This window comes from Pleurodeles waltl, chromosome 4_1 (assembly GCF_031143425.1).
Source record: "Pleurodeles waltl isolate 20211129_DDA chromosome 4_1, aPleWal1.hap1.20221129, whole genome shotgun sequence".
Taxonomy (NCBI): Eukaryota; Metazoa; Chordata; class Amphibia; order Caudata; family Salamandridae; genus Pleurodeles; species Pleurodeles waltl.
In genome coordinates, this window is record NC_090442.1 from 1,018,247,006 (window position 1) to 1,018,269,254 (window position 22,249).

The 22,249-nt window shown below is 41.3% G+C and overlaps 1 protein-coding gene across 1 annotated transcript in view; it reads left to right on the forward strand.

Annotated features, from left to right (window-relative positions):
* Positions 1 to 22,249, forward strand: part of AASS (aminoadipate-semialdehyde synthase) — a 332,460-nt gene that overhangs the window by 13,416 nt on the left and 296,795 nt on the right. The gene's annotated exons all lie outside the window — the stretch shown is intronic.

The following is a 22,249-nucleotide window of genomic DNA, read 5'->3' on the forward strand; positions in this document are numbered from 1 at the left end:
ATGAGGCCATTATTTCATAAATGTGTGGTGAGGGTGAGTCTCATGTTTGCTGCAATTACAACCCTGTTTTGGTCTGCCATTACTTAATATGGAATTGGATTGTTTAGAGATAAAGCATCAGTTGGGAAATCTTTATAAGGGTTCAAGCTTGAACAACCTACAGCGTCAAATAGATACTACCTATCTTACTTAGGAGGATATTCCCTAATGCCCCGGATGTCTTCTCAGGGAAGTCGTGGTGGAGCATATCTCATCCTTTTCTCTCAGTTATACATGTCTCATACAGGCAAGAACAAAACAGAAGCAGGACCTTGGTTCAGTAGGTTTTATGGAAGCAACTGCAGTCTATGTAGAAAAGTGTGAATTGTGATTATGAGGATAATGAAACAAAGCGTTATGACAGCAGTGACCAAAAGAGTGAAACACAAGAAGAGTCCCACCATATTGTCATAACAGTGTGCTTAGCATACCTACCTACACTACTTAGTTTCTATATGAGAGCAAGCCCTAAGCCCTAAGTCGCCCTTCTGGTCCCAGGAAGGAAGCCCAACCCCCATACCTGTGCGGAGGTAGGGAAGAGGTCTGTTAGTCTGCTGAGAGCCCTTCCATGTAGACGAAGAGGAACCAAAAGGTTTTGGCACAGACTCTGACAACGTGCAGCATAAGGTGGCAAACTGGCTGGAATGTACCCTCTGAGATGTTTGGGGCAGTGTGATGATTTATAATATCTGTTGTTTTAAGAACTGCCCTGATGTGACAACAAACATTTTTCTGTGTAGGGTACATAATGTTCCCTTTGGTCTGGCAACACCCAGTAAACATTGTGTACAGCCTTGGGTTGAGCACAAGATGAAAATGTTGTGCAAAAAAATGAATAACAGTCTCTGCAAGGAAGGACAACTGATAAAAGCATCTTCACTAAAATTAAACATTTCTAAAATAATAAAAGGAATAAAAGCAAAATGTAACTAGGTGAAAGGGCACAGGCCTCAAGCCCAGAACTAAATAATGTGTCCAAGTTAAATGCTAAAATAACCTCATGACACTGACACCTTGTGGCACCGGTGCCAGTGTACCTGCCGCACCATTAAACACCTGGCCCTTTTGCCTGCAAGAAAACTGCACTTGTGACTGCCTGTTTAGAAGTAACATTTAGTAATAATTTGTGTTTAGTCCCGTAACTAGAGCTTTTGGGCACAGTGCCACTGCACCTTCAAAACCATGCCCCTAGTTCCTGTAACATACCTGCACTTGTAACTGTCTGTTTAGTCGTGAAATATTGCAATATTTGTTGTTTAGGAGTTCTGACAACTTTTGGGCCTGGTGCCACTGCACCTGCTGCACCATTCAAATCATGACCCTAATGCCTGCAAGATAACTGCACTTATGACTGCCTGCTTTGTAGTAAAATATTGCAATGTTTGGTGCTTATAGGAGTTATGACAAAATCATGACCCTAGTGCCTGCAAGATAACTGCACTTGTGACTGCTTGTTTAGTAGTAAAATATTGCAATATTTGGTGCTTAGAGGAGTTAGGACAACTTTTTGCTCTGGTGCCACTGCACCTGCTGCACTATTCAAAACATGACCCTGTTGTCTGCAAGGTAACTGCACTTGTGACTTCTGGTTCAGAGGTAAAATATAGCAATATTTTGGTGTTTAGAGGGGTTCCTAGAGCTTTTGGCCCTGCTGTCACTGCACCTGCTGTACCACTAAAATCATGACCCTAGTGCCTGGTAGATAACTGCACTTGTGACTGCCTGTTCAGTAGTAAAATAAAATATATATGTGTGTGTGTGTGTATCGGTTGCCAGTAGGTAGTTATAGTTAGGACCTAGTTTCTATAGAAAAAAATCTTTTTTACTTACGTATATCTTTGGCACTGCTTGACTAATCTTAAATACATTTTCCCAACAAATTTCTGCGAGCTGCTGTCTGGAAAATTTTGAGTTGATTCGTCAAGAGGGACTGAGATAAAGGAGGGGGTGAAATTTAGGGCGTTTCCAGTGTTAATTCCCATAGGAACAATTGAACACCTGTAGCGCTAAAAAACACTAGACCGAAATATACCAAATTTAGCAGAAAGGTAGCTCTTGGTCCAGAAAGAGCCATTTTTTGTTATTTGGTTTAAATCCGCCCAGTGGTTTTTTAGAACTTTAAGAAAATCAAAATGTGTGTGTGTGTGTGTGTGTGTGTATGTATGTATGTACGTATGTATGTGTGTATATATATATATATATATATATATATATATGCATAAAAGAACAGAGAACTCTGGGTAGTTCCCAAGTTTAGGCGGAGAGCAGCTCTAGTAAGGAGCACCCTGCAACACCAGCGACACTCTAGATTGGCTCACCTCAAATGTCGGTTTATCTAGCAAAGTTTTTAAGCATTGGATCAGCACAGTGCTATCCATGCCGAGCTAGATAGGGACAAAGTCTTTTGCCATTTGTACAGCAAAGTCTCTAAGCATAGGTTTGACACAGTGTCAGCCTTGCCGAGCTGTAAAATGACAAAAGCCATTTACCACTCCAGGCACAGTATTACAGCTTTGGACTGGTCAAATACCGTTCAAGCCAACCTGGAATGAGTAAAAGCAACCCCTGACACGTGTTTCGCTCTCATTAGAGCTCATCAGAGAGGTTTAGCTTTGTCCAGACACAAGGGAGCACCCAGTATAAGTCAAAACAAATCCCTTTCAGGGTTAGAGTGCCGCAAACTTTGCTAGATAAACAGACATTTGAGGTGAGCAAATCTAGAGTGTCGCTGGTGTTGCAGGGTGCTTCTTACTAGAGCTGCTCTCCACCTAAACTTGGAAACTACCCAGAGTTCTCTATTCTTTTTTGCAGAATTTATGTGGCACTCTAACCCTGAAAGGGATTTGTTTTGAGATATATATATATGTATGACACAGAGGATTCACGACCCCTCCCGATCTCGTACTGAGATCTGATTGGCTGATAACACTTAAGCAACAGAAGAGTTGTCAGCAATCTTGTGACTTGGCTGAAGCCGAGTTCCAGAAAAAAGAAAAAAAAAAAAAAAAAAAAGGGCCAGGGTACGAACACCCTGACCCCTTTGCTCTAATGGTGGGGTCCACAAAGAGAAAGTTACCTACCCATCTGTCCAGACTCTAAAAGCAGGAGACTCATTGGGGTAGCAGTCCCTAAAATATGGTCTCCACTTATCAAACTGTTATGAAATTTCGAAAAAACTACCTTAATAGCTATGAAATGATGATGTTAAAACTACAGTAGAACTTGTTAAACGCGCAGCATTGGTAATCCATCAAAAAGACACAGAAAAAGGCACCTTTCCTATACAGAATCTAAAAAAGAAAATGAATCATAGCCATTGCCTCTATCACCTGGTAACCGATTATCAGATTCCATCATAACCTTTTCTGTAAAAACATTTAATGGCTTTAAGTCGGTACTATTTAAATCCTTTATAGTCCCTTCTGCACTGCTTTGCGCACCTAATACAGTCATAGTAGGGGAAATCCTTCCTAAATGTTGCCAAAAATGGCAAATAACTTAAGTCAATGGATGGTAAAATGTTCATAGCACAACGAACACCTTGGCTTATAGACAAGACTAAGAGGAAAAATTGATCAAGGCGACATTCATTACCCATGGATTCCACTTCTCTTAACCATGTATTAGTAGCATTCACAAATTTTATAAAGGCACTTATTATCTGCATATTGAGGCTGTTCGAATACCCTATTACACTTTCTTAACAATGTCGCACACCCAACCTCCTAAAGGCTCGTCTTAACAAAAGGATCCCTTCTTTGTATGAAAGCGGTTTCAGCAAATTAAATGTAGCAGGCTTTCTTTTGCACTTCCTCATAACAAGCACAACCTTAAAATTACTTTCTCCTCCCTCCTCCACCTACATTCCCCCATGTCAAGCTGCATAAAGCGTAGCCTGATTTATCTCTTTGTAAAAGGAAAGCGCGTGATACACATAATGCCATATGATCCTAGTCCTAAAATAGAACGGTGAAAGTGGCAGACTGCTTTTTTGACAATATTACGGAATCCTTCTGAAAAGACTTTAAGGGCCTGACTACGACTTTGGCAGATGGGATACTCCGTCACAAATGTGGCAGATATCCCGCCTGCCATTTTACAAGTTCCATAGGATATAATGGAACTTGTAATTCAGCAGACAGGATATCTGTCACGTTTGTCATGAAGTATCCCATCTGCGAAGGTCGTAATCAGGCCCTAAATGTAGATCGTATTTGACACAAGCTTTGGAAGCAGTATGGGTGGTGTCCACTTCCCAGACTTGGTTTAGGTTTAAGGACTCCAGAGAGCTCAATATCCTTGAGGCTAAAGGATTGGAGGCAGAACGTTGTGTCTCTTTCTACACAGTGGATTTTGAAGAATTGTTATTTGCTGTTCCCCCAGCAGTGCCAGAAGTTTGACTGATATGTTTCTGTTTGGCTTAATAGTCGGAATTCAATCCTTATCTGAGACCTAGCTAATTAATTTAGAAGGTTAAAAAGCTTATGGAAAAGGTTACTCTGCATCACATCAAAACCTTCTGACAACTTCCCCCAAAAGCCCCGCACCCTATGTCATGGAAGGGAGAAATTTTGCCTTGATCACAAAGTAGTTTTCCCTATGACAAACATAAATGAAGTTGCTTACATTTTTGAGTGGCTATATAAATACAGTGGCTTACCATTCCTTGAAGCCAAATGCCAAGGTACCTGTATGTGGATAGGATGTTATATATCTGTCACCTAGGTACCGTTTACTTTTCTTTACTATTTTTAGGCCGAAAGTAGTCACTTTTGACTTAGAGTTGTTTACTGCTATCTCATTTCCATACCTATATTGGACCTGTTTAGCAAGCCTGTGTCATCGACATATTGTAATAACCACAGTGGCCTCCAACCAGTTGTAGAGGAAAGGCCTGTCATCCAATATGCTATGTTGCATATTGGCCTCCTATACATTAAATAATGCGAGGGCTAGCACACAAACCTGTTTCAGACCATTGTTTATGGGTATTTTATGTGAAAGATAAGAACTGTCTCCTAAGTTTAATTGAATCCATATCCTACAGAACAGAGACTACATTGCTTTCTGCAGGAAAGGAGGGATTGCACAAGTCATTTTTTTCCAGAGATAGATATGATTTGTGCAGTTAAAAGCTGTGTTAAAATTAATAAACTCTGCATAAAGCAGGTGTGATGTTCCATCACTATGGACATAGCCGTGATATTGTCCAGGGGTCCACAGTATGTTATGAAATCAGGCATTTTTGGTCACCTATTTATTAGATGATAGACTATTGGGACTGGGAGCACACCATCCTCCCTTCTTTTGACAACTACCCTTTTTACTTGTTTGGTGTATACCACTAAAGTTTAGAGGATGAGTTAGAACAAAAAGCCTGCTGCGGTTCCTTATGTTTTTGGGAGAGCTTTTATTCTCTTTTTGGTATAATATTGTGTCATTCGTCCCCCATAAATTAAAAGGAAAGCTATTGGCTTTGCGAAAGATCTGTTTTCCATTTTGTAAAGTTAGGATATTCTAAAATCTTCTCCCATCTTTGGTTTTGACGGTTTCATGTAGGGCTTCACAATTCCAATTGCTTAGCAGCCATGTAGCTTTTTGTATTGCATTCTTTTTTTTAAGTTGTTCTAAATTTGTAGAAGGAATAATGAGACTAAGTCCAAAATTACCTTGGTTCCTGCCAATGTCTCATGCACGTTTGAATCTGCTGCAGCACTAACAGTTTGGATGAACAATTTGATTGTCAGAAGGTAGGTGAGTTCAGTGCCTGTAAAAAGAGGGAGTCATAGGTATCTAATCCGTTACAAACTAGAACTGGGGTCTCCAACCAATTCTGAGCTAAGTACTACTTATGTTCAATGAAAATCATCCTGAGCTACTACATTTCTTAGTGTTGTAATTGTGACCATATAGGCTAATATTTCATTAGTGGTCACATTATGCAAGACTGTCAGCAGTGATCAACTCAGTACATCAGGCAGGGTTGCCAGCAGTAGCGTAAAAAAAAAAGGCTTTATGAATTTGTAATGCCTCATTGGCAGTACATTACAGGCATACCAGCAGCACCTCAGCACCAAGGTATTAATATGAGCAATAAGTCTTCCCAATGTCACATGATTTATTTCTCAAATATATTTTGCAAATCACTAATTTTTCTCCAAATATCCGCTTATGAATCCAGAAAGTACATACATGTTAATCTGGAATGCGTTTTTTAATTTTAGTAAACCTATATTAATTCAGTCTAGCTAATGCTTCTAATTTTATAGGGTGTGCTGTAAAAAGTAGAATTACAGATAAATGGAGAGCTACCAGTAGTCCGCAAGCTACCTGTTGGAGATGCCTGACCTAGAATACCCTCTTTGAGCTGGGAGAATGTTCCAAACAGAACCTTGCTCGGTGACCGTGACTGAATCATATTCACAATCACTTTGGACAAGGTGCAGGTTGAAATCCCCAGTTACAACCAGTTCTGACATATATTTTTCAAGATCCTCTGCTCTTCTTCCAAGAGGAGTGGGTTTACAAGCAAAGACTTCAAATCACACAAAAAAACGAGAAACGTAGGAACATATAGATACCCTGTTTCCTGTAGGCAGACGATGCCCTGGTTTAAAGCATCAACGTGGCCATCATTGTCTAGTGCAGATCTCTACGAGCCCCTCAACTTCAAATGAACATAATGATAAACTCTGTTTGCCCAGAATATAATCATTATAGGAGTTGACCTGACCTTTAGAGCTTCGGGAATGCAAAGCCAAGGCACATATCTCTGTTCATGTGCCAGCCTGCACCCCGTAACAACGTATTTTTAAACTGCTTCTTTTTTCCTTGGCTAAACCCACAGGGCTTCTTGCTGCCTTTAATACTGGTAATTAAGCCTGGTGTCAGTTCGGGTCTTGAGCCATGATTTACCTCATCAACAAAGATCTTGGAATGCCAGTCTAAGGTTTACGTCACTCGGATGTGCCAAGGTAACTGTAACGGTGCCCTGAGGTCTTCCTGATAGCGGATCGATAAAGCTCACACAAAGCATTGCAGCCGAGCCAATATTTTGTGAGACTGGGTTGGCTTTAAAGAGGCAGATCCTATTACCTGTATTCAGAACAGCAGCATTTCTTCTTGAATCATACCTTGGAGTGAAAATAGGCACCATCTCTAGTGCACTCTACAGTAACAGTTCATCAGTCGCACTTGAAAATAAAATTGTTCTGATTCCCACACACGAGGGGAACCTTTCCCCATGTCCCAACATTATTTTTTTCCAATCACCTTGATGCGTGACATAACTCGCCCCATCACTCATGCACATTTAACAGGCAGCTCACTTTCTGATTAGAGAGATTCTTGTGTTGTAGCTAGGCTGTGAGTCTAATAAAAAACACCCCCTGTGCTATATTTAAGTAGGTAGTTGGCATGAACAGCCACACGCAATGGTCGCAGATAGGATGTGCTTGAGGGTTGTGAAGTTGACGTCCCTTAGGTTCACAGTATGCGTGGTTATCCAGTTAGGCCCCAATGCAGCGATTCTGCTGCTGGAAAGAACCCTTGTAGCTAAATATATAAAGGAAGAAACTTGAGATATTAGATGAAAGTGCATGGGCGTAAAGCAATCCCATATACTGAAGGACTGATAAACAGCCACTTTGAAAGCGGAATTGAAATATATTTACATTCATGTTCATGCTTGCCTGTTTTCCAGGTTCTGTACAAAAACAGACTCCTGGGTGAAAGTTGGGTAAGGATGTCCTGGGAGGTTATCACCACACCATGTTGACAGTTTGCTTGAAGAGTGAAGCACAACATGAACAAAATAGAGAGAAATGACATAAGATGAACGTGGAGCGTCATCTGAGATGGAGCACCTAGTGGTGCAGTCAGTAGCGTGCTGTAAGGGTAGCCTGAGATCAGGTGTCAAGAGGTACAGTGCAAGAGACCGAGCTTGAGGATGAAGCCAGGAAGATTCTGGAACTTGACGTTGAAGAGAAGTCGGGCGGAAAGGGGGAACAAACCACAGACGCTCGTTGTAAGGGACAAAAGGCCGCTTTAATAGAACAGGTCTGGTATCAAACAATAACCTTGGCTTTTTGCCTCACAAAACTACAAACCTCACTATACAATATTTCTCTCCTAACCCCTCCCCCACCCTCTAAACTTTCCACTCCCCAAATCGCCCTTGAACAATCCCTTCCCCATCTGTCCTGCTGCCCACCTTCTGCAGTTACCCATGCCTTTCCTCCCTCGTGCCCCTTGCTAAAACCTCCCTGCCCTCAAATCTTTGTCATCATCCCCTTCCCCCCCAAAGCCTTTCCGTGTAAATCCCCCGCCTCACCAGACCTGCCTACCAGCGGCATGAGCAAACTACACCAAATACTCAAAGAGCAATAAATATTAGTACACATCATGCAGAAAACAACCTGCCCTATTATAGCCTAACTAAGCCAAAAAAAAACATTTATATCTGGAAACAAATAAAACCACCCTTTCCTACCATCAAAAAATCAAAAATTAACCAAATCAAAAACTAATTAAAGGGAGGGCGGGTGGGCCCAAAAACAGTACCGCCTCCTGGGTGTGTACAATGGCCAAAAGAGGCCGCCTACTTCCAGCCCACTCCTTATATAACCACCCCAAGGACCTATCCTGTCTACTTAACCAATAGATTTCCCTGATCTCCCTGTGGCCCGTCCCACCTGCCCGATAAGCCCAGGGGGAGACCGGGTTAAACCTCGGCTCCCCCCAAACCCTCTTTGAGACATTGAGGGTTATTTTTGTGAGGTGTTTGAAAGTAAGTCGACCAGCTTATAGAAACTGTGGATTTCTAAAAAAAAAAGCCAAAGTGAATAATTTCAGTCCGCTGTGACTGAAAAGAAGAATACAGGAAGGGACCTCAGTTGTAGTTGTTTTGGGGTGTTGAACACTGAACCAAAAGACAACAGTATCCCAGCCCACAATCCGACTGGAAGGTAGTCCTGTAAATTGCAGTCTGTGCTAACTGGAACAGAACACCACACTGAGTAGGCCTCCGAACAGCGGGATGAGATCTCATGTGCGGATAGGATTAGGCAGTGCTGCATTAGAAGCTACATTAAGGAATGGACGTTGAACCTCGGCATGGGAAACCGCAAATTGTTCTTGATTTTCTGCCCAGGACCTGTTTCTTCTCGCTCTCTGTCCAAAGTATCAGGCACCCTCTTGCTTTCACATGTAATGGATGTTCATATAGGTTGTGAGTTTTTTACATTTTGAACTTGATTCTGTATTATGTTCACATTTTGAGAGATCCAATGTATCTTGTGCCTGCTGAAGGCACTTCTGTTTTAAGTGTGCAGATACATATTGCAACAGGAATGCCCCCTGGTAAAGAAGATATTCTGCGTTCTTCATAGTAACTTACTGTAAATACAGGAGACTCTAACGACAACTTGGAACATCCAGCAATATTTTAAAACATTTTGTTGACAATTTATAATACTTTATGAAATGAGCCTTGCATGCTGATCAGTTCAACGGAATTCCATTTAAAGCACTGCTTCTAGATGCACAGTACATTTATTTAGAACAATTTCTGTAACAGAGCAACGATGTAATTAAGTGATTTTGACTGTGAAGAACTAAGCCAAGAGCCTGTGAAAATAATGCAACTTTGCCCTAGGGTAAAAACCTTTTAGACACGTGCGTGATTTCTTAAACTGCCCTTTTTGACTTGGGATGCGCTTGTAGTAATGCATAGCTTTTCTAGAAAAACTTTGATGTTGTCCTGGGTTAATAAAAAAAAAAAGTGTCTTCATGTTTTCTGGGGTTTTTCATGACTGATTTTATGGTATCGGTGGCATGTATATAAACTGGCACAGGATCATAGTTGGCAGTGGATGTAACCGGACTAATTGCCAGGATTACATGGTTACAGAGTGCATGCAAGGTCGTTTTTGGCCCCGATTTTTTTTTGTTGCAATTGGGAATCGGTAGTATTGGGTGCGTCGTGAAGAGAGATGGATAGGAATGAGTTATTTAGGTAATTTATTATGGGGTTTTATAGAGATCAGAAGTAAAAAATGAAGGACTTCCAAGAGGTTGACCTTCTGCTTTTGGGAAGGGGGATCGCGGGGTTTGGGGGTGTGTATTCACTACGCTTCTTTTATTTAGAAGATTGAATAAATCATCCAGGTCACTTGGAATTTGTCACAAGAAAGTTTGTTGCTCTCACACTGTTGAAATATTTGACCGAATGACCTTCTCTTAATATTTCTCACATAAGTTAAGCCATTTTCCAGTAATGTTTTCGTTTTTTGTAGAGAAGAGAGTGCTCGGCCTTGCTTTCTGATACTTACCACAAGTGTTTTTGAAAGTCTTTCCTTATGCCACCGATCTCAATTGTGGCCATTTTAATTCTTGCATGTGGGACATGAGTGCCTCTTACCCGTTTTCTCTTTTTAGACGGAAACTCATTTGAAGTTTCCGGCCATTCTTCTTTTCACATCTAGAGCGCACACTGCTGAAACCCCCCCTTGGACATCTGATTGACACCGGAAGCATGCCGTCGCCCATGCAGACGTACCTTCGCCATACAGACGTGCCCGCACTCTTGTCACCTGACATAACCTCACTCTGATAGTCTGCTCTCCTTGTCTTTTTAATTTTTATTATTCTTTTCTCATTCTTTAGATTTGTTTCCCGTAGTAAAATTATTTTTGTCTTAAAATGGTTTTTAGAATAGGTGGAGGCCCCAATTATGAACGAGAGCCAAAAATCCCATTAATAATGAGAGACAGAAATACAGCACCTTCGAGCAATACTTTATGAATCAGTTGTGCCTGTGTCTACAGCACTGGGTGGGTGCCAAACCGCTGACTCAGTAGAAAATGACGCCCGTTGTAATCTCAATTCCCTGGAATTCAATGACCTCGTGTTGAAAACTTGCTGACCAAGATTTTTCAATTTGTTCTGACTCTCAGAATTTTTATTCCCACAGCAAAAACTGATATGTCACCAATGAAAATATTTTGGCATTTGGTATTCACGGGTATTTAGTACGAGCATCATCAAAAGAAAAAAAACGAGCACTAGCAAAGACAGTAGATCTCCTCTATGGAAGACCTAGCCCCGTTCTAGGTCGAGAGCACAAACACTTTTCCACCTGTTGCAAGTATTCTGTGGGCTTTTAACCGTGCCCGTCTCATGCCCATCACTTTCACTCATTCGTGGGCTTGCCTCTCAAAAATCCCCTAATGTCATTAGTAAATGCTTTACGTTTGTCTCCCCTTGGGTCTGTTTTGTTACCGCCTCGCAGACTGACTCTATTACATTGATTATTGCATGATAACCAATATACTTCAGCATGGGCAAACTATTTTTTTCTTTTGTCTCACCTCTTTGTGCTCCATGGCGGCCATGATGCTCACAGCGCAGAACAGCCGCGCAAACTCCATCTGTGGTATTGAAGCACTGGTCAATTTGTTCACACTGTTACCTAATCAGATTAATTTCTTTTGGCTCTTCCCTTCACACTCCCTAGCTTTCACAAAAACACTTGTAATTGATAAATGCTTTTTGGAAAAAAAGAAACAGAAATCCTCAAAGGGGCTCTCCCGACACTGCGGGAGAGCTGCAACTACAATATTCACTGCACCTGGGGAAACTCGCCCCATAATGTTTTGCAAGCATTCTTTTACAATTTTTTTTGCCTATAACACAGGCTGTAGGGGTCCTAGGACAAATGGACCACCAACAAAATGTTCAGTACGGCACACTCATTCTGTCCATGTCTTCTTTGGGTCCCCACACTAGGTTAGTGGGGACCCCAAAATAATAACCTTTCCTCTATTCAGTGTCTTTTTAAGCTCTATTATGCTGGAACTTTTGTTTTACAGCTGAGTGTAGTTGTTTTTTTTCAGGGTCTTGTTTGTAATATTGTTGCAGTAGGCCTGCCAGCTCTGAAAATGTGTAATGCACAATGCCCTCTAGGATATATGCTTGCTTTGTATTATTTTCTTCTATTCTGTTCACACGTGATTATGCCCTCTAGGGTCTAACTATGTGGTTAGATGATCATGTTTCTTATAAATGCTATTTTTATTGTGGTGTTCTCTTGGGGCTGTTCTGAGCATTCCAGTAAACATACTACAATATTTGCAGCTCTTGGAAACTTGCCCCATAATGCTTTGCAAGCATTCTTTTACAAAACATTTTTGCCCATAACTCAACCTGTGGTGGACCCCAAAATAATAACCCCACACACCTTTCAGTGTCTTTTTAAACTCTCTCATGGCTTGTACTTTTGTTTTAGAGCTGGGAGTACTTTGTATTTGAAGGGTCTTGTTTGTAATATCATTGTAGTAGGCCTGCGAGTCTTGAAAATGTGTAATGCATTACACCCTCTAGGGGTTAAATATATGGTTGCACTGCATGTTATTCTGCCATTCTGTTTTCATGTGGTTATGCCCTCTAGGGGCTAACTATATGGTTACATGACCACGTTTCTTAAAATTCTATTTTTGTTGTGGGGTCCTCTAGGGGCTGTTCTGAGTATTGCAGAGTCAACATACTACAATAATCGTGGCACTCGGAAACTCGCCCTATAATGCTTTGCAGGGCATTCCTTTTACAAAACTTTTTTGCTCATAACTCATGCTGTGGTGGTCCTAGGACAACGGGACCACCTTCAAAATGTGTTCACCACAATGTGCACTTTGTCTAGATCAACTCTCGGGTCCCACACTAGGTTAGTGGGGACCCCAAAATAACCCATCCCACCATTCAGTGTATTTGTAACCTCTCTTATGAGTGGAACTTTTGTTTTGCACCTGGAAGCAGTTTGTGTTTTAAAGGCCTTATTTGAAAACATGTTCCAGTAGGCCTACTAGCCCTTTAGTTATATTCAGGGCCACTGGAATTATGTGGCAGAAAGGACCAAAATATGTGGCAGGGTTGAACAATTAATGTGGCAAAAGAAGTCCAGTTATAAATTTACAATGCCAATAGCTCCAATTCAAGTAAATGTGAGCCCTTTTGCATTGCAAATGCTTGTTCATTTTCTTTTAGGCACGTTGTATAGCAGCGTGGCTTCTGGGCGACATGGCTAAAAGTTAGAAAACAGCAGTCCATTTTCCTAGTGTGGAATTATTTTCAGCATGCACCAAAAACAAAAAATAATTATCTTACTTCTGAGCTGAAGTTTACCGTGTTGGCCCAACATAAAGACAGCACCATAAAGACCATACTGCGCAGGAAGCGCTGCCCCATTTGCAACTTTGTAGTATCTTAAAACCTGTTGAAGTGACTTTTGAGCACTTTTTCTGTGGTGTAACAGGTGTGAGGAATCAACAAAGGAGGAGGTGGGGGTGGACGGTCTAGCAACAACTGGGGAGGGGCATACAAAACAAGCAGCATCACAGGGAGAGGATGGGAGAGCAAGCAAAAATGCAGGAGAGGGTAGGGAAGAAGGGGAAGCTAGTAAAAGGAAAAATAAATATATCTGAAAGTGATGGGCAGTGGAAGGACTTGGGCAAGGGAAGCAGCACTTGGGCCATGCTCCAGGGTAGGGACTAACACTCAAAGAGGAAGTGAAGCTGGCACTTGCTGACTAAAGAGAAGTAATAAAATTAGACTGATGTTGACGCTGACCATTGGCAAGCAATTGGCAGTTTCCAATCCGCCCCCCCTTGTATTTAAAACAAAATGTCTTGTAAGTGACAGTTCATGCGCTGTCTCAGTCGAGACCTAAAGTATAGGGTGTGGAGGGAAGGACAGGGAAGTCTGTTAAAGAGGCAAAGGTGCCCATCAAACATACTGAAGGGTTTAAAAAAACTAACAGTGGGCCCAAAACATTTAGGAGTGATAGGGGGAAAGTCTTTAAGGAAGGTTGGGGGATGTACCCCGCCTGAGGAGAAACAGCATTTATTTCACAGACTTTACCAAACAAGACCTTTACCGCACAGGTAACTATTTGTACCTTTACCACAAAATAATATACAGGTAAGTATTTTTGTTAAATGGCATACTTGTTATGTTATTTAAAAAAGTGATTTTAAGTTTTAAGGTTGGGTAAAGGTAAAGGAGGTGATGGTGCTTTGAGGGTTCAGGAACGCTAGAGGCGAAGGAAAGTGAGGGGGACTTGAGGGTTCAGGAGTGGGTAGAGGTAAAGGGAGTTGAGGGTGACTCAAGGATTCGAGAAGGGTAGGGGTAAAACAGGGTGAGGGTTACTTGAGAGTTAAGGGTGGGTAAATGTAAAGGCAGGTGAGGTGACATGAGGGTTTAGGGGTGAGTAAAAGTAAAGGGAGGTAACGTGCAAATTTATGCATCAGGACTGGGTAGAGGTAAAGGCAAGTAAGAGTGATTTTAGGGTTTAGGAGTGGGTAGAGGCAAAGAGGATTTTAGGGGTTTAGGTAAAGGTGAAACATAAACTCTTGAAATCACTGTGTGTTTAATGATAAATAAAAACATCCTCTAAATTATGAGGAAACCAACAAATAAGTAAATGTGATACATTGCAAACATAATTCAGAAAAAAACACATGCTGTCTGGCAACAATCTTAAATGAAGGAAGCATGTTTACACTGTCATTATCACAAGTGACAGGTGGCTAACATGTATGTTTCGGGAATTAGTCACATGCCCCAAAGTTTCATTATTGCTAGTTGTTTGCGTTGCGCTCATGGAAGTACCGAGAAGTGCAAGCTTCAACTCTGATGGTTTCATACAGAACAACATTTGCAAACTGGGAAATGGGAGATCGTGACAAAAAATATTGAGGGAATGTATTTTCTCCATTGGCTTACCTTAAAGTAGCGGTAGTTTTAGGTGGGAAACACAGAAAATAAAGCAGTTTTTGGTGTAAAAAGACTTGGAGGCTGCCGCTTGAATCAGATTATTACAAGCAGCCACACATGCATGCTGTCTCAGGCAAGACCTAACGATGATGCATGAGACCTGAAAGTGAGTCTTTCCTTACTAAGGCCTTTCCATGACTCAAAGCACAAAAGAACAGTCTGAACTTGCTGCTCAAATGTGAATTTACTTTAAAAAACCAAACACAAGAGGTGCCTGGCAAAATAGGAATAGTTTGTTTAATTAAACGTTCTGGCCGGGAGAGCAGTTACAGGATCGGGGTCTGAAGAATGTCTCTCAATGTACATCGGATTGCAATAGGTTTTTATACATTTCTCTGAATACCATAAAGCAATAAAAACATTCCTTTTTTGGTTAAAAGGCGAACAGTTGTCATTGAGTCCTACCTACAATTCCAGATAAAAAGTGCAGGTGGGCCTCAACCTTGCATGGACACCATTTGGATCATCGAGTATGTGTCCAGATGTCCGGCTTGAGGGGCGCTTGGTTGCTGCGTGTGCTGTGCTCTGGTTGGCTGAGTGTACCTATTTACATGTGGCCTCTATCTTTATGTTTTGGGAATGCAGGCACCCCTCAGGTCATGTGTGTTTTATTTGGGCCAATCTCCTGGGATCATTGTAGTGTCATTGCGCCTATCTGTGGGATCTGATCTATGTTTTTCTGTTTGCGCGTTTGCCTGCCAGCTAAGTGTTACCCTACCTGTGACCTGTCACTCAGTAACCTCAGGCCTGGGTCTCAGATGTACCTACATGTCGGAGTTGATGAAGAGTTCACGACGGGGAAATCTAATAGTGGTTATGCAACTTTGTTATTTTATATGAATGTATTGCTGTGTGCATCAACATTGATTAATCCAATATTCACAAACTCCTCCTTGACTGTTAGCAGCACTGAAGGAGATGCAGGACAGCCTTCCTGTTAGTATTTTCACTTGGTACCTCCTCCCATAAACCAAGCGCTGAGAAGCAAACTTAAGATGAATGCAGCACTCCTAAAATCCCTAGGTAGATGAGAAAGGCATTTTGGCCCTCATTATGACCCTGGTGGTCAGTGGTAATATGGTGGAAAGTACTGCCAACAGGCCGAAGCCAAACCGCCAATGTACCACACTGACCGCCACGGCGGTAACAGCTGCCGAGCTGGAGATATCAATCTCCAGCCCAGCAGCCGTCACTGTACCGCCTGCAGGATAATGACCCCACCTACCGCCATGGTTTCCGTGGCTTCCTTACAGCTACGAAAACCATGGCGGTAGGCACTCTCAGTGAAAGGGAATCTTTTCCCTGTCACTGACAGAAGTCTTCCCCACCCCCCTTCCTCTCCAAGCCCCCCCTACATTCAAGCCCCCCCTTCACACACATACACCCATTCCTACATGCATCCATGCAATGTACATCCATTCACACACACATCTGCACACACTTTCATGCAGACACGCATACACAGAACACAACATACACGCACTCACACCTCCATACATGCACATAAATGCAACACAAAGCACACAGCCGCATACACGCATGCACAAACATTCACACACACAACACCCCCCACCCCCTCCCTTGTCTGAGCACCCACTTACTTGTGTTTAGGGGGTCCTCCGGCAGGAGACGGGACTGGGCACTGCTGCCATCAGCAGCGTCCGCCAGCAGAACACTGCCAGGCCATATTATGGGTCATAATATGGCTGGCGGCGGTCTACTGGAGTGGTGCTGCTGGTTGCAGCAGTGCCACCTTACCGCCATCTGCCGGCATGGCCACAGCTGGATTTCCGCCAGAAGGTCATTATACAGCGGACGCCTGGTAGCTGCGGCGACGGTCTTTTGGCGCCCGTCGCCGCTGCAGAAGGCGTTTTTTACCGCCAATATCATAATGAGGGCCTATCTGTGTTAAAATATCAAAAGTAGGTAATTAATTTCCATTATTTAGCTTCTAGCAGTGCACTCAAGTTGATAAGCTCAAACCTATCCCCAGAAAGTCTTAATTGTGGTTAGCATTTAACCCATTGCAGAGTTTCAATGAACATTCTCACTATCCTCAATGTCTCCTACTTCCAAACATTGCAGGCATAAGGCACATAATTATTGGTTTCCTGAGGCATAAAATGAATATAGAGCGAAATGGTTCCTCCAAAGTGCAAAAGCCCACTTATTATCAATATACCACCAATCAAAAAACATGTAGGACCCTGATTACGAAAGACCTGGCTGTTCACTATTGTGTCCTTTCATAACACACAGCAATATTTTTTATTATCTTTGTTCAGATGGGTTGAGTCTTTCCATTGCAGCTTTCTTCCATAGTTTCAGATGCCATCTCTACAGAGAGTCCTGTAAGCTTCTTCCAGTTCGTGGCTATCACTCCCTACACAATGAAAAAAACTTAATATATTACTATACATGTTTTAGTATTTACTTTTTCCCCATATACCCAGTCCAAGTCATAGAATCACTAAGATATGTCTGTCAGAAGAACAGTTCTAACACTTCCCTTAATTGCTGCTAGCCTATGTATGTATGAGGAATTTCTATAGTACAGACCTAGCCAAAAGGCAGTAGAGCACTGTATAGCTCCAAAGACGAGCATGAAGTCAACAGGTGAAAGGAGAGGTAGCTGGTTTGTGGACTTTAATCCATTATGGCGTAGTGTTTTTCAAAGAAGTGCTCTTACAATTCTTTCCTCGATTGGTGCAGATTGCAGTGGCCCTAATGGTAAAGGGATGTTGTTTCTGATTATGGGTGCATAGATGGTAAAGTGCAGCTGTCTTGTTTTTTCTTTTGTACTCTTCTTGGTCTTCAGTCTGATGTCCTGGCTGTGGGTGTCATATATGCATTGTCCTGCAGTTGCCCTAAATGTGTGTAGCTTGTCAAACGATTACCAATAGCTTCCAACCCTAATCCGTAGCCCTTTGCAGCATTTCATAAATATTCAATGGGGTCTAGTACCACCCTGTCATCACCTTGAAATCAGATCCCTTCTGCTGCAGTTCGCTGCTGTACTATGCGTCCCTGCCACAAGCCTTACCATTTTCCTCTTGATATTTTCTTGTGCAGTAACTTTCCCACCACAACATGTACTAACAATCTGTTCTCTCCTGGGTGCTCTAATTTATTTTATTTTAGTTTTGTTTATTCATGCTCCCTGTACCAAATGTTTGTCTCCGTGAAAGTGGTGATCATGCCCCCAAAGGGTGTTATAATTCAAGTGTATAAATGTTAATGCCTAAATCTCTCATTTTCTGCTTTTTCAAAATAGACTAGATTCGTCAAATGACCTGTTATATGCACCCTGGAATGTCAACTGGAGTCCATCAGTCTCTCTCCACTTGCTAGGGAGAAATCAGTTGGCATTAGAGGCAAAGGATAATTATTTTCTGGCAGTATACCACAGACCTATAAAAAAGATCTGATTATCTGAATGATCTGACTAAATTTGGCAGCTTGAGACTTCTGAGTATCCACATTACAACCTTCAGTACTCTTCACACCACTGCCCGATCCATATGGCTCCAATGTTTGCTTCACTTTCTGAGAGTCCATTATTCCACTTGGCCCAGTTGGATAGCCTAATAAGAGTCCCTGACATCTGGGAATTTCAGACCCTTCTTGGGAGATGCTAGTATCTTTGTTGCTAACCTCAACTTATTGTCCTACCACATGGACCTCAGAAAATCTACTTCTGTATTTTTAGGAGCAGGTTTTGAAAAATGTATAAACATAGTGGGAATATATTATTTTTTTTATTTCAAAAGCAGGAGGTGTACAAGTTATGCCTATTTTATTTAAGTCCCTTCCAATATCCTATATTATTTAAGAAATATTGCTGCCGCAAAGTTCATCATCTTGGTGTTCAATTGGCCACATAATACTGACCCTGTTGGTTATTGACAACAAAAAAGGACTCGTCCGTAAGGTAGGTTATTTTGTGCTCTGCCATGTTCAATGGAATCGACTCTGATTGCTGCTTGTTTATTTTAAAGCCTGAAATTGCCCGATATTCATCTAATTAATAATTTTCACTTGGGGATAGAGTTAGCGAGTATTGTAGAAAAATTACGTCATTTGCAAACAGACAACATGTGTTCGGTGTCCCTGGACTAAAACTGATTCCACTGATCTCCTTATCTGCCCTTAATCTATAGTTAGCTTAAACAGCAGTGGGACACAGGGTTGTCCTTGTCACACCCTCACTGTTTACATCCCACCATTATGCTCACCTTCTGTAACTGGCCAACACCAAAAGAAGTAATCACCTTCATCCACGTTTCACCATTACCATGATGGTCCAACTCAAGGTGTCAAAGTCCCTTTTTTTTTTTCCTTTCTTTTTTTTTTTTAAGAATTCAGACATTAGTGTCAACCTCCCCTTTAACTACTCTTCCACTATTACTGAAATACTGATGAAGCTTGATAAAACCCACTTTTTCCCCACATAGGAGAATACTACCTAGGGAGAATGTTTTTCATTCTACCAGTGAGCATCTTCACATAAATGTTGGTACAGTAATGTGATTGTCTGAACTACATTTGACCTGACTGTCATAGAGATCACAATCGCCATGTGAAAGAATGTATAGTATACTGCTCTACGGCAAGCTATCTGAGGGTTGAGCACAGGTTATTTGGGGGTTTACTTGCTCCTTCACCCTGACAAGGGTTGTGGTTCTTGCTTGAAGGGTTTCACTCCCTCAACCAGTAACCCAAATTCTTACAAGACTTAACCCTGTCCTCCCACCACATATCACTCCTTTGTATCAAGTTTCCTGAACTATGAATTGAAATTTAGCATACTGTAGATTTAAGACCCTTGTTTTATTTTTTTAGCAGTCAGGTATATTTATGTACTGTACTTCTTGGAGATGAATCTAGCCACCTCGTCGCTCTTGAAGTTTGTGTTGCGAATTAAGGATGTTCCTCACTCCGTTACAATGGATATAAGCTTTTATTGTGCTTTGTTGTATTGACGCTGTCAGTGCTCCCTCTCCAGCCACTTGTCAACCGCCAACTGACTGTAGAGAGAACACTCCCAGCATCTTGGACTATAGAACACTAACATGACATTCCACAATAATGCAGCAAATGATAATTATTTGGTGTCATGTAAGATAAAAAGAGATTATTTATATTCATGTGATGTTTATTGGATTTTATTCCAGTTTCCTAAAAGTGTGAGTAGTAATTCATATTAAGTCAATATTTAAAACTGGCAGTGCAGTTTCAAATGGGACCGAAACACTGTTTGAGCATAGAGTATCTATGCCCTGGGTGTGACAGAATATGAAAGTATAAAAGTCATGTTTGTACGTAAATCATCCTTTTTATAACCTTCAAAATGGAGGGTGGGTTGCCCTTAGAAGAGATGCTACACCATTGACCGTAGATTATTCTAAAGAAATGTATTTGTAGTTTATGTCAGAGCTAGGTTTGCCTTACGCTATTTACAGATGTTTTAAGAGCGAAAAGATTCTGCCATGGAAGCCCAGTGCAATTTTTCTTACTGTTGATCAATGTTTAATAATATAAACTCTTCTTTGATGTTATAACTTGTCTGTATGCTCTCTTTTTGAATTGTTATACACTCCTAAATTAAGGAGCTTTTAAAACTTTTTTGTGAGCAATTTATTCAGAACTTTGAAAACAAATCTGAAATCTAGGGGCAGAAATTTAGTTTGCATCTCACAGTGTCAGTATTGTACTTTACGGTCATGTTGGTTTAGTGCATTGGATAGCTTATTGATATGCTGTCCCTTCCCTGAGGTCCTGAATCTTTTCTGATAAAGCTGTAAGAAGATTGTAAGAAAAGGTGTCTCTCGGGGGTAAAGACCACCAATTGGTCAGATAATTTCTGGCTGTGTCTTTTTTCTCCTCTTGGTGTAGAGTAGTGTTTTTTAGGCTCTAGGGTGATGAATCCCTTTTTTTTACGGGTAGTCACTGAATATTACACGTCCGGGTTAGTCTTCCGGTCAGAAGACCTTGCCAGATGTTCTCCATTTCATCGATAATTCAGATAAATCTTGCAGTCTTACAGGATGATAAACACCCTGAGTTTCTTATTTTTGCTTGCCTGCTTTTATAGATTTAGAAAAAATATAAGATGTTGTTGGATACCTGTTCCAAAATTGTTGGTGCACCCTATAAGAAGTCTTACCTCCCTGAGCATAACATTTCCTATCGCATAAATCCTTATCAAAATATGAACTACCCATTACCTAGACCGCAGAGCTGAGGACCATGGGGTGTTAGTTACTGGATGTCGATTGGAAAGCCTCACTCTGCCTCGGCTAACCACTTACGCTCCTGAATAGATGCCTTTGTCAAGATCACATTAGTTGAGGTCTCCCCAGGCACAAAGGTTGGAATTCAACATATATTGATTTTTTTTTTTTAGTAGTTGTAATCCAGATAGCAAATAGTCGCTTGTACTTTGAAAGCATTTGGATGGAATACAGGACAGTTAGAAATGAATCCAAAATTGTCTCATCCCACCTTAGGGCTCTCATGGACCCTCAAAGAATTGTGAGTAAGGGACAAGGCTGACTGTGATGCAGCATGGCACCTGCACAATGTGCTTAGGGAATACAAAATTGTAGCCCTGAAAGCTTGGAGAGTAGAAATCAAGGCCCAGATATAGGAGGCCCAGAAATAGATCTGTTGTTCAGAGACACAGAAAAACAACTTTTGCATATTTTGCATGCCTGTCTTTGTGTCATCAGCACATTAAATCCAGATCTTTTTGTGTTGCCGATACTTGTCTCTTTATGTCTAGTTTCTTGCCGCTTGTCCAGCTGGGCTTTCAATTTTTACGTAAAAAAGCAATACGCTGATGTAGGATTGTGTCCGCATTTGTTTTCATCCATGTGCAGAAAAATCCTCTTCTGCTTAAACTTTCAACCTTATGCTTCAAACAATTTTGGGTGTTGTGCCACAATGTCTGCAAGTGTTTTTCAGTCTGATGCTGAACTGACCAATTCCTGTTGTATTTCCCCATTTTCAGGGAATGCTTGGAATATGCAGTATTTACCGCACATAATGGTAATGGTATTTACTGGATGCCATGCTGTAAATACTGCACTCAATTTCATTCAAGGAAAGCATTCAAATATCTTACTCTTAGCGGCTACTCTCATAGACAAGGAGTATATTGGTACTCATACAATAGATGATTTACAAAATATCTGGCAGCGGTATTGCCATTTTTGGTGATCTGGGATAACTCTTTATTGGATTTTACAACTGGGTGCAGACGACGGCTATGTCATAATTTACATGCATATTTTCAAAAATCTTGCACAGTAGCACAATATATCTCTATATATCAGGCACAGCCAGGTGGGAAAGGTAAGTTTGAAAGGTGCCTTATATA